This window comes from Neopelma chrysocephalum, unplaced genomic scaffold (genome assembly GCF_003984885.1).
Source record: "Neopelma chrysocephalum unplaced genomic scaffold, ASM398488v2 Primary Assembly neopelma1_22, whole genome shotgun sequence".
NCBI lineage: Eukaryota > Metazoa > Chordata > Aves > Passeriformes > Pipridae > Neopelma > Neopelma chrysocephalum.
Window position 1 is genome coordinate 6,117,443 of NW_020897689.1, and position 11,888 is coordinate 6,129,330.

The 11,888-nt window shown below is 40.5% G+C and overlaps 1 protein-coding gene across 1 annotated transcript in view; it reads right to left on the reverse strand.

Annotated features, from left to right (window-relative positions):
* PKIA (cAMP-dependent protein kinase inhibitor alpha) overlaps nt 1-11,072 on the reverse strand; it is a 44,417-nt gene extending 33,345 nt beyond the window's left edge. Inside the window, exon 1 of the mRNA XM_027690499.1 lies at nt 10,875-11,072. The gene's annotated coding sequence lies outside the window, so the exon portion shown is untranslated. The remainder of the gene's footprint in view (nt 1-10,874) is intronic.
* Nucleotides 11,073-11,888: the final 816 nt, after the last annotated feature.

The window sequence follows — 11,888 nt, forward strand, 5'->3', positions numbered from 1 at the left end:
GACTACAAAAGCCAGAATGTGTTCATCAAGTTTTACATGAAGCTCTGGAAGCAACAGTAAATACAGAAAGAGAAATACAAAGAGAAAGTAACCTGTGTTCTGCTTTGGTTAGCTTTTGAGCAATCAAATACTTGAAGGAATAAAGCTTGAATTAACTTATGAATAGTTAGGCCTTTCAGTTAACAGACAAACCAGCATTCAGCAAGGCCTTGCACACAATCTTCTTTATTTATAGAAGATGGATACATGGATACTGACTTCAACTATTTCTCACTCTCAGATGTCATCCATGCCACCTTAAATAATCAAAAATTCTGGTCAAATATGGCTAAAACCACGCTCAAGGGTAGAAGAAAACAGATTCTTTTCACATACAGCTGATTATGGGCAGGTACATAACAGCCACTTCAACAATTTTTCTTTATTCCTAACAGGCCTCTATTCTCTCTCTCGTTATACTTGATCACTTGTAAACTCGAGACCTCCGATTCAACACTTTCAGTAGCTGAAAGGATTTGAAAAATCTTCTTTTCTGATTCCCATTTTACATGTTAACTTCCCACAATTAATGACTCTTTCTTTAGCTTGCTTTTAGCTTTCAAAGGCTGCTCCTGCATGGAATAAACCCTTTGCTTCACTACTTAATCCTACTGAATCTTTTCAAGCTTTCCTGAATACTTTCTCATATAGTGATACATCAAGTTAGATATAAAGAGCCTTCAAGCCCAGTGTAAGATTTTGGCTTTCAGTGAGCTGGCTAGTTGGAGAGAAGAACATGAACCTATGAGAAAGACAAAACAAAACCCTCAACACAGAAGCCTTTGTTTCTTAGTTTTTAAGAAGTCTTTATACCCAAACTATAAGATAGAATCCCCCAGCTAACACCAAAATACATACACATGCAGAAAAGGAAAAGTTCAGACTAGAGATCACGTCTACCTTTACTTCAGGTTACTCAAATTTCGCTGTTACTAATCTTTGGAAAAGGAATTACTCTCTCACTCATGTTGGTCTCACACTCGATAGTTCCACAGAGATGGCACTTTATATGGAGGAGGAGGGAAAAACTCAGCCGCTGGACAAACAACTGACATATCAACATTAGTATGAGTATACAATTAAGTTTTTAGTTCTTATATCTGACTTATGCAGAAAGACACACACTAGATCCACCCTCCCATTCTTCTAGTGACATTTAACTCCTATTTAACTTCTTTCCAACCTGTCCACATCTATGTCCTTTCTTACACAAGAATCTCTTAAGAGAGAGGACCCTTCATGACAAAATAAAAGTCTAGTATTTTGGCCACTGTTATTGGAATGATAATTATTTTATAAATCAGCACTATGTAGGGAGAATCAACCAAATTAGAGTGCTAAATTATGACTTATCTTCGATTTCACATCACACACAGAAAAACATATGTAGAAAGTAAAACTATTGAAAGTATCTACAACTGTTACAATGAAAACCATGCTACTCCAAAATATTTCTGCTTTCCTTGACAAGTCTTTCAAACGCACTCAGAGAACAGAAATAAATTAGAACACTTCACTGAAATTACTGCTCTATGAGCAGAACGGGAATACTTCAGAAAGGGGGATGGGAAGTTGAAATTTCTTCAAGAGAACAAATGTCAGATGTGATTAAGTAAGTGTTCAAGAAGAGTGTCACAGAAGGAATATCAGCTGAAAGACACATATCACAGGAAAGCTTCCACTGTTTTCAGCAGCTTGAACAGAGAAAAGACAGTCAAATTAGCCAAAAATCTGGCCTGCCTCAACAGCAACCACATCAAAGAAGAGTCAGGTAAACTAAGAGGCTTCTTATATGAAAATTTATTTTCTAAACAACATTAAAATCACCTACTGGGAAATGGCATCTAACCCACACCAATTCCCAGGCCAAGTTTTGACTTGTTCAGAAGAACAAGTTGACATACATCAACAATGCACAAAAATACTTGGCAACAGCTTAACAGTCATATATCAAACTGTTCTAGTCCTCAGCAGTATTCACAGACATTGTTTAACTTAAAGCAAAGGTTGCAACTCTGATCCTGCTGATAGCTATTTCATAAAAGAAAAAAAACAACCCAAACCGAAACTCAGAAACTTGTTACCAAATTTCATACAAGAATGGAATTATGAAAGATGATACTGAGGAGCAGCCCTGAGAGGAAAGTGTAATGAATCACTATTAAACACAAAGACAACTGCTCCTCTCAAAAGGAGCTGGATAGGACAGTTTACTTGACAAAAACATGCTTAGACACCAAAATGAGGTGCTCAGGTGCTGCCTTAGGCTCAAAGAATACACAGTGTTCAACAATTGACGCAGATTATGCAGTCTGGAAAGCAGAGGAAACTTGGAATGTTTTTGTCACCTTTTTTCCTCTCCCACTGCAGTAGGAAATTAAAGCAACATACTACCACAGGAAGATAGGCAGTCATTTGGATGCTGACCCCAGAACAGTGCTAAAGTTTTCTTCTTTCTAGAATTCTGCCTTGTAGTTTGCTTAAGAAATCATATGCATTTGTTTAAGGTATGCAACCTGTTAGTCTCCAAATAAACGTTTGAGACAGTAGTTAAGAAATAGTGTACTACCAGGAGAGACACAACTATAAACTCAAAAATTTTACACTACAAAATTCAGTAAAAGAAAAAAAAATGCTTACAAAACTTGCAAGAGGGGTACCAGTCCCTAGCTTAGCCAGTCCAAGAATGCCAGAGGAGGATAGAAGAGAAATGTTAGCAAGGAGTGGACTTGGAGAACCTAGTACACTTACACAAAATATATTTGCATAGTGTGTTGTCCCACTGGAAACACTGCTTAAGAAGCAGAGCAGCAGTCTGTAACGGATGAATGGACTTCAAAAATTGCTTCTATGAGGCACAAAAGTGAAAGGAAAGAATTTTCTGCTTGGAAGGAAATAGCATGGTTCAGCGTGCTGCAGCAGTCATCAGAAATCAGTACCTTTTTCTGGAGATTTGCATAAATAACTCTGATCTGCAGTCTTATCAGCTATACAACTGTGGGAAAACAATGTTTAAATAACAGCTTTCATCCCTTACTTCCAAATGTTGCCAATGAAAATGGAAGTGCTGAAAAACGTTTTGAGATCTTCCATGATGAAAGGTGCTACATAAATAATACATTTCTCCAGTATCTGAAAAAAAGAGGATAGCAAAAATGTTTCTCCTTGCTCTTTGGTCTCTATAGCAATTGCATAACTGTGCAGAGTGTACAACTGAAAAGTATCTTCCAGTGTGACAATTAGCTAATGCATCATTCCATGCAAAACACCTTCATGCAATTTCTTCCTTTAAATGCTAATGAAATCATTCCCCATTATTACCTTATATTAAAAGCCTACTGTCACATGAACATGTAATGAATATGAAAGTATCAGTGAGGAAGTGATGTTACATGCTTAAATTTCTTATCCAGCATCTGTGTTCCTCCGGGCAAAGAGCTATCATGTTCATGTTCTATAAATACCCATTCAAACTCGATCTGTTCTGGAGATGCTTTGTGCACGTGCTGGGGATGCATGCAGGCTTTGCACCTGTTTTTCACCATGTATCATTAATTTTGATTTTGTAAAATTGAAGAGAATATTGCCATTGCCCCAGCCAGGCCCTAGTAGTACCACGTTAAGTATAGATACAAAAATTAGACTTTAAAAGGACATGTAGCAGTGCTGGCATTATTTTTGCATAATGTCACTTAGAGTGAATGACACTGGCATTGTACAATCCTTATTACCATATAATATTATAGCTGCCATCCAACAAATCAACAACTGAACTCTCTGCAGGCAAATAAACGCATGGGGACAAAGCCTCTAGCTATCCAGGATAACTTGAAGAACTCCCTATTCAAGACAAATATTTTGCTTGGAAAAGGTTTTGGTGTTTATAAACATTATTACCCTGCATGTAAACAAATATACAATAAAATGGGCTTATTTCACTGACAAAAAGCTGTAGTTCCCTTAGGCTTTAGAGGTATGCTGTAATCCATTTTGATAAGCTATGTCTCTCTCTCAAGTCATACAGCTTCTATATTTATGCAGACTCCATTCACATCTCTTATCACGCTTTGACTCCATGAGACCTTACAAATAACAGTTACTTAAAATGCAGCAGTCTGTTTTTAGTTTTGCGTTTTTTTTTTTTTTTAAATAAAGTGTTTCACATCATGCCTGCCTTTTAGAGTCTGAATTATTTTCACATGCTCCAATTCTTATATGCATTATCAAATCCTATTCTCTTTTATTTTCTGCTTGCTATGTCTGAGCTCACAAACATTAGCTCACCTCAGTAAAGCTGCCATCATCCAACGATTTTAAAACAAGAGTAACACAAAACAAAGGTAGGGTTTATGACTGATTCTCTGTTGCTCTCTAAGGCCACACACTGTATTTTGTTCTTTCTTAGATTTAAAATATTCATTTTTGATATCCGGCTATCAACTTCTATGTCTCTTGCTACTGGCATCAGTTCCTTGCAGTCATACAAACATATTATTTTATTGATCCTACAATGAAAATTAACCCAACAGGGGCACAAGAGATCAGTCCAATTGAAAAAGTAATTAGTAACTGGAAAAATATGCATAGTGAAAAAAATGGAAAAGAAATGGGATATATATAGAAATTATTATGCTACTAAATAGAGTTCTTAAATTCTGACCACTGCACAGCAGAAATAAATTTTCTGGAAGCACACAAAAAAGTGACAAAGAATGAATCAGATATGAAACAGCCTATATATGCAGAAAGAGTGGACAGAGGAAGATGTTCTTGAGGAAGAAGAACGTGACAGAAACATGTGAAAACTCGACTCCTGAGAAACTGAAAAGGAAACAATTGTTTAACATTACTCACATCATGACAATTAAAAAGGCCCCCTATTAAACCATTAGGTAACAAATTTTAAGCGAAAACAAAGAGACTTACTTCCTTACACTCCACATGCACTGAATCATATAACTGCCAAAGGATACTGTGGAGCCTGTGAACAGAAATCAGATCAACCAAACACATGCAATGAGGAAATGATGCCTCCTGCAATTAAACATAATAATGCAAACACTGCTTTATGCTCATGGAACTCCTAATCAATGCTGAGCACCAAACACTGGGAGACTGTATCAAAAGATGATTACTCCATCTAATTTATTCATTACTTCTCTAAGCGTCCTTTACTGGAATTCTGCCAGCCATCTTATTTTAATAGTAGATTTATATTCTCACAGGCTACATTTATAATATGCCACAGAGTTTTTCTATTGAATAAGAAGAGATTTTTACCCACCCTATACAGTTTGAACAGGCATCTGACAGTCACTCTTCTAGTGTGAACAGCTATAATTTAACTTATTTGCAATACTAAACACAAACAATCAGTGCCATCTGTCATGTACCACAGGAAAAAAGTAAATTCTTCATATATGTTTCATATAAAAAAAATCACAAAAAATCCAAAGCCGCTCATCCTAATAGTTATTAAGAGCTTTTGCTAAATTAAATGAGATACATCTTATGTTCCTTTTTTCGTTGTATAATTTTTCAGTGTATAATAGTGTTTTCTTGGAATTCACTAGCAACATGCAGATATCAAGAAATTTCTGTGTCTCAAGCAAGCACCATGGGAAGGTTGAAAGTAGCAGACTGTTTATACTGATTGTGCTTTCAAACTTAAAGTGAACTGACACTTAACATCAAGAATTCTTCTTGGTCTACCTGTGGGTAGATTATTTCAAAGGAGAAATACATTTTTAACTTCCACTTTGACTGGGTTAGAAAAAAAAATAAAAAAAAAATTCAAAGAAAAATGTAGAGAGTTGCAGATCAGAAATATTAGACAGGATTCTCAAAATTTTTTGAAAGCAAAGGTGAGAATCCAAGTGACTGATGAGATTGAACAAAGAAAACCAGGAGTTGGTAGAACATTTATTTACCTAGTTTAGTCAGTTTAAAACTGACTTTCCCACTAAAAAAAGAAAAAGATCTATCTATCTCTCTCTCTCTCTGTATATATATTTCATATATTAGGAGACACTCTTGGCCAAGGCTCAAGTTCTGTAGTTATTACTTTCCCTTGCTTTGAAGTGCAAAAACTCTGCTATTGAGCCTTGGCCTGATCATCAGCTGAACTCAAGACTTACGAATGTAGAGAATCTGTGTGCTCATGATTTTTGAAGTTCTTCAGGTTGATTAGCTATCCAAATGGCAGCATTTTCACAGAACAACTTGTAAAGGATTCAATGACAGCTCTCTTAATAAGCATCACAGCTTTGAGTCTTCCATGAGGTTTACCTCTCTCCTACCTACTAACAATCAGCAAGTGAAGTCAAGATGCTGAACAGGAACCAATTTAAGGCTGCTGCTGAAGTAAGAATATCCTTTACCAATATGATCCACAGTATTTTAAGTGAGGTTTAACATGTACTATAAACAGTATCATGGAAGGGCCATTAATAAGCATCTGTGCTATTTTAAAACAACAGGTGGTGAGATCGTTTCACCAAAGTTATGTGCTCACCATATGTGTAAGTAGAAATTCTGTAGGAGGTAGAAGGCAAATGAGCGAGTAGTTAGCAAATATATATATTATATAATATATAAAATTATATGGATATATTAAGATCTATATGATCTCATTAAAACTGCAGCACATTTTACGGGCTAGCTAACAGCTGCCAAGATAACTTCGATATACCTTTGGATCTTCTGGAATAGTGCTGTAACAAAGATGTGACACAAAAGGCAGTAAAAGTAAGAGAAACTAAGATTGGATGTTGGTATTAGACCTATTTGCCTATCACACCTGATGAATTACTGGGACATTAGTGCAGAAAAGGATGCATAACTGTGCAGAGACCAGGCAGTTGCTATAAAAGCAGGTCAAATTCCCTATGAATCCTGTAAAGGCAAGGAATAGCAATATAGAAAATTTTTAAATTCACTTTAATAAAGGTTAGAAAACAACCCAAATTCTGCTAGAGAAAACTACACTCTAGCTAACACAGAAATTCTTCCACTGCAGCTCTTCTTCAGAGTTCATGTTTTATACTTGGTACGGCCAGGGAAGAAGGGCAGAGATACCTTGGAATCATTTTACAATCACAGAAACACAACCAGCTCAGAAATGCAGCATATCTTCAGTATGTCAGGGAAGACAAAACCCTTACTGGTGCTACCATAAGAATTAAATTGAAAAAACCCCAAATTTTTGGGCTGGCCGGGACATTTGCACCAACTGTCCTATGAGAATCCATTTTGTGTTATTTTCTCCTCTGATAAGATTATATTTAAAGACTGGGACATGTACTGGAAACATACAGTTCTAATACAATCAGATGGTTTTGTTTTATAATATTGTCTTAATAGAGTAATTTTATAAGACTATACAATATGAAGATTTCGTCAAAGCTAACCTCTCAATGCATCATGAAAGCAATACAAATAAATGGATTCGTGCTTGTGTTCGTGTTCCATGCAGTCTCCTTCAAGGGAAAGGCTTAAATCAGCCTGCTGTTGCACGAAGCATATGCAAACTCTGCACTTCTATTTCCGTATTTCATAGTAAATTCAGGGGCTCGTTACCTGGGTTGTGAAGTGGTGACTTACTTGACTACATCAAATTCAAGATAAAAAGATAATCAATGCCTGTCTTGTTCCCACCACTAATATATTATAAATGAATAAAACTCTTATCTTAGAGTTTATCAAGCTCTTCTTAATGATTGCTACCTTTGCAGTTGACTGGGCACTCACATAAAGATCTTCTATTGACAACAATTAGTTCAACATGAAAACCATTTGCATAGTAGAAGACAAAGTTTCAGTTTATGCCCAGCATTTATTTTTCAGATGGAAATTTCTTCTCTCCTAGAAATGCTAGCTATGCACAAGAAGTAAATTTGGAAAGTGTCAATGCATTGGTTTTTCAAAAGAATAAATGGTATCACTCTACTATTGAAATACTGTTGCTTGTTTGTACATGCTAAAGTACACAGTTCTAAGTTCATATTTGAATATTTGTCCCCTTACACCCTGCTCAAGCTTTTCTTCAAGGAATTCTTAAACTTGAAAAAATAATCCAACTAAAAGCCTAGTAACAACATAACTGAAAAATGATATGCTTGCTCTGAAATATGGTTATTTCAGTTAATTCAAACAGCACTTAGAAACAAAAGCTTTAAATATTCTCATAATAATAGAAAATATATTTAACTGAATTGTTCCATTTCAGCCCTTGGAAAGGACAAGTGAAATCAAACCTCTGCAACTTCAAGTGCATTCAAGGTCACTGGGTTTTCCAGTTTGTTCTCCTACGGAAACAAGCTTTATGCAAACATACCCATATGGCCCCCACTCATAAAACTGGGCAAATGAACCTCCTGTTCCAAAGGCTGACTTGCGGCCTAGAAATCTCAAAGATAATTAAGCTCTTCCAAATCTGAAGAACTAACCCAGATGAAGTGTTCCAAAGTAGCAGAACCTCTGAGGAAAAGGCAACTAAATCTCAGCTGCTATCCAGTCTGTCTAGCACCAACCAGCTGGCCAACTAGGCTGTTCTTCCAGTCAACAGGGCTGTTGCCCCAGATCAACCACAATAAAGATGCTTTTCTCTGCTTGGCAGAGGTATGAAAGTTACAGTAACAGAAGGAGGAAGAAGAGTTCTAGGAGAGAAATCTGTAGGAAGTGGATTTACACTAGTTACACCATTTAACTAAATTCACATTGATAATTAAGTACACATTTTTCCACGGACACGTGCACATTACACCATTTGCCTTTGGAGGACACAAGATAAAAACAAAAGTAATTCAAGTTTGCAGTATGGCTCTTCACCAATTAATCCTTGACACCATGTTGTTTTTAAAAAATGTTACTAGTCTTTTGAAATATTATTTAGGTTTGCCAAGAAGCACAAAAAGCTAAATTTACTGGGATAATATTGTGTCAACATTAGTGAGTACTCATACTACCTTGTGTTTGCAACAATTGATAGAGTGGCCATTCAGTGAAGAAATTGGCTTATATCAAATGGGTGGACTAATATGTGAAGCATCTGAACCCAGCTACATGGTTTCTTTTTTCAACAATGCGCAATTAGAGAAGAAATCAGCCAATGTACAACATTTCAATCACTGAGACAGTCAGCCATGCTCTATTTTAGAAAGGAAAAAACAGTAGAAATGTCCTAACCAACACTTCCAAGTGTTTTGCAGGAACAAAATAAATGCTGGTAGATGAAAGATACAGGTTTGACAAAATGAGATTTTTTTTTCTAGCCTGAAATACATACATTGGATATGCCATGATGTACTTAAAGCAACAAGCCTATATGAGGTAATAGTTAATGACTGTTCTTCAGGGCCAAGACTTGCTTGTTGGACTGATTTCTGACACTGCAATTCATCACTAGCTCTTTGTTTCAGCCTTGTGAAGCCTCAGTTGTCTTTTATACACATTTTCTGTCTCTGTAGCCATCATTCGTCTTCTGCACACCCAGCAACAGTACTGAGGCAAATACATGTATTTAAACATCTTCCCAGAAATAATGACAACAAACCAAGCAACTCCATTACCTCCCTTAGTACTACTTCTATCATTAGCACCATGATCAGAGGCTTCAACTAAGAATCCCACAACTGTTTGAGCTTCTCTGTGAACACGTAGGGTTCCTTTAAGATGAACATACAGGTAAATTGACATCGAATAAAATAACCTTCAGCTTCCAGTACCCTGCTTCCTTTTTCATTAAGAACAGATTAATACTTGATCCTTTACTTCCCAGAGACATTCACTGTTTTCATTTCCAAACCACATAGATCTATTAACCATTACAACTGTAGATAGTGCTTATTCTAATGATCTCCCTCTGCACACCAACCCTAGCCTCCTGTACTGCCACAGCTGCTTTAGGGCAAGCTTTTCCTCTTAGAGAACAAATTTTAAAAAAAAAGAATATATAGGCTGGGCAGCTTTTTTTCCCTTCTACTCAATTCAAAACCACACTTCATTTGATGTTAAGACGTGCGTACGTACCACAAACAACGAGCAACATCAACGGCCAACCTACAATTTGAATGCCCTCTTATTTTTTCCACTTCTACAGATGATATGGTGAAAGAGCAAATCACTAATTCTTCCATATAACAAACATTCATTTGAATTTTGCTACTATTTTGTTTATCATGAATCCTGTGCTGGATGATAAAAACGGAAAAAGAAAAAAACCACACAACTCTCCGAAAAAGTCAACAGAATCCATTTTGGTGTAAGGGCTGGTTCTCCAACTTCTACACTCTTTAGTTTCCTGTGAAGCGACTTCCAAATGCAGGACTGTACATGAGACGACATTCTTTTTTGCTTCTGTTCTCCTGAAATCCTTCTGCCCTAAGATGTCTTCCCCGTCACCCGTCACTCGAGGAATGCACATCGGGTCGAGGAGCCCGGGGGAGCCCGGGGCGCAGTCCCGCACCTGCCGCAGTGCTCACAGTGCTCCCGCCCTCGCCCCCGTCCTGTGCTGCGCCACTGACAAAATGCCCCTCGGCCGCGCCATCCCTCCTAACACGGGCACCGGGAGCAGCCCGGGCCGCTCAGCGGGGGCTGGCACGGGGCCACCGCACATCCTGGCAACGAAAGATAAAACGCAGCACTGTGGCGCTTCGGAGAGAGCAGCCTCGCCGGTTTTGGAGGGAACCGCGGGAGAAGGGAGGAGAGGGAAAGAGAAGGAAGCTCGGCAGACCAGCACAACCCCAGCCCGTGCCGGCGCTGGGCAGCCGGGCGGGCTGGAGCGTTCCCCCTGGCCAGGCAGCGCCGCAGCCCCCGCGCCCGCAGCTCCCGCTCACCTTTCAGCGACCGGCTCAGCGCATCTTTCTCCCTCCCTCCCGCAGCGGCTGCTGGTGGCGGCCCAGAGCCCCTGGGCTCTGCGGGTGCCCGGTGCTGTTCCTTCTTCAGCTGGCGGCAGCTCCCGCTGTCACTTCACCCCCACATCCCGACGCCGCCGGCAGCTGCTGCTGCTGCTCCTAAATTCACGGCGCTCCGGCGGCATGAAGTCATCCTCCCCGCCCCCTCCCCGGGCCGCCGCACTCCGCTCCCGCCGCAGGGGGGTAAGTGGGCCCGCTGCCCGGCCGCCCGAGCGCCGCGGGGCCCTGGCTCTGCACCCGCACCGGAGGTGCCGGCGCTCCCGCGGGAATTCACGTGCCCGGCTGCCCAGGAGGCTGCGGGGGCGGCACCGTCCCCCGGCGCTTGGCGGCGGCTCGGGGATCCCTCCCCGGGCACGGCGGCGGGATGGGCCACTCCACCCCCCTCAGCCCTCCCCTCCCTGGAGTCCCCTCCGCGGGCCGTGGGGAGCGCGGCGCTGCCGCTCGGCTGGTGGGGCTGTATCTCCCGCTCGAGGCGCTGTGCCCGGCACCGGGTCCGCGCCGCCGGCCCGCCCGGCCGTACCGGGCTGAGCGGCGGGGAACGCGGGAGGGCAGCGCTGCAAGGCCGAAGTAGAGCCTCCCCCGGGAGAGCCGTGTGCCTGTCTCACTGTTCGAAGGAAGATCCGCTGTAATCGCTCGTGCTCGTGTGTGGGCACCCAGCTCCCACTCTCACCTCCCGGCCTCAGGGCGCGCCAGCACTCCGCAGCCCGCGCCCCTAAAAAATGCAGCGCTCCCTGGGGCGGAGGGGAGTTCCTCTGGCAGCAGCTCCTGCTCAGTGCCTGGAAGGGGAGAACAGAGGAAGGGCGCTGTGCTGTGCTCAAGGTCACATGGGCATGCTTCTCCTTTACCAAGGGCGTCCTGATATTTCTGAGACCCAGCAGTAGGCACCATGTCTATTTTTGTTGTTCAGAGAGTGCTATGCACATACTGAGTAACCGA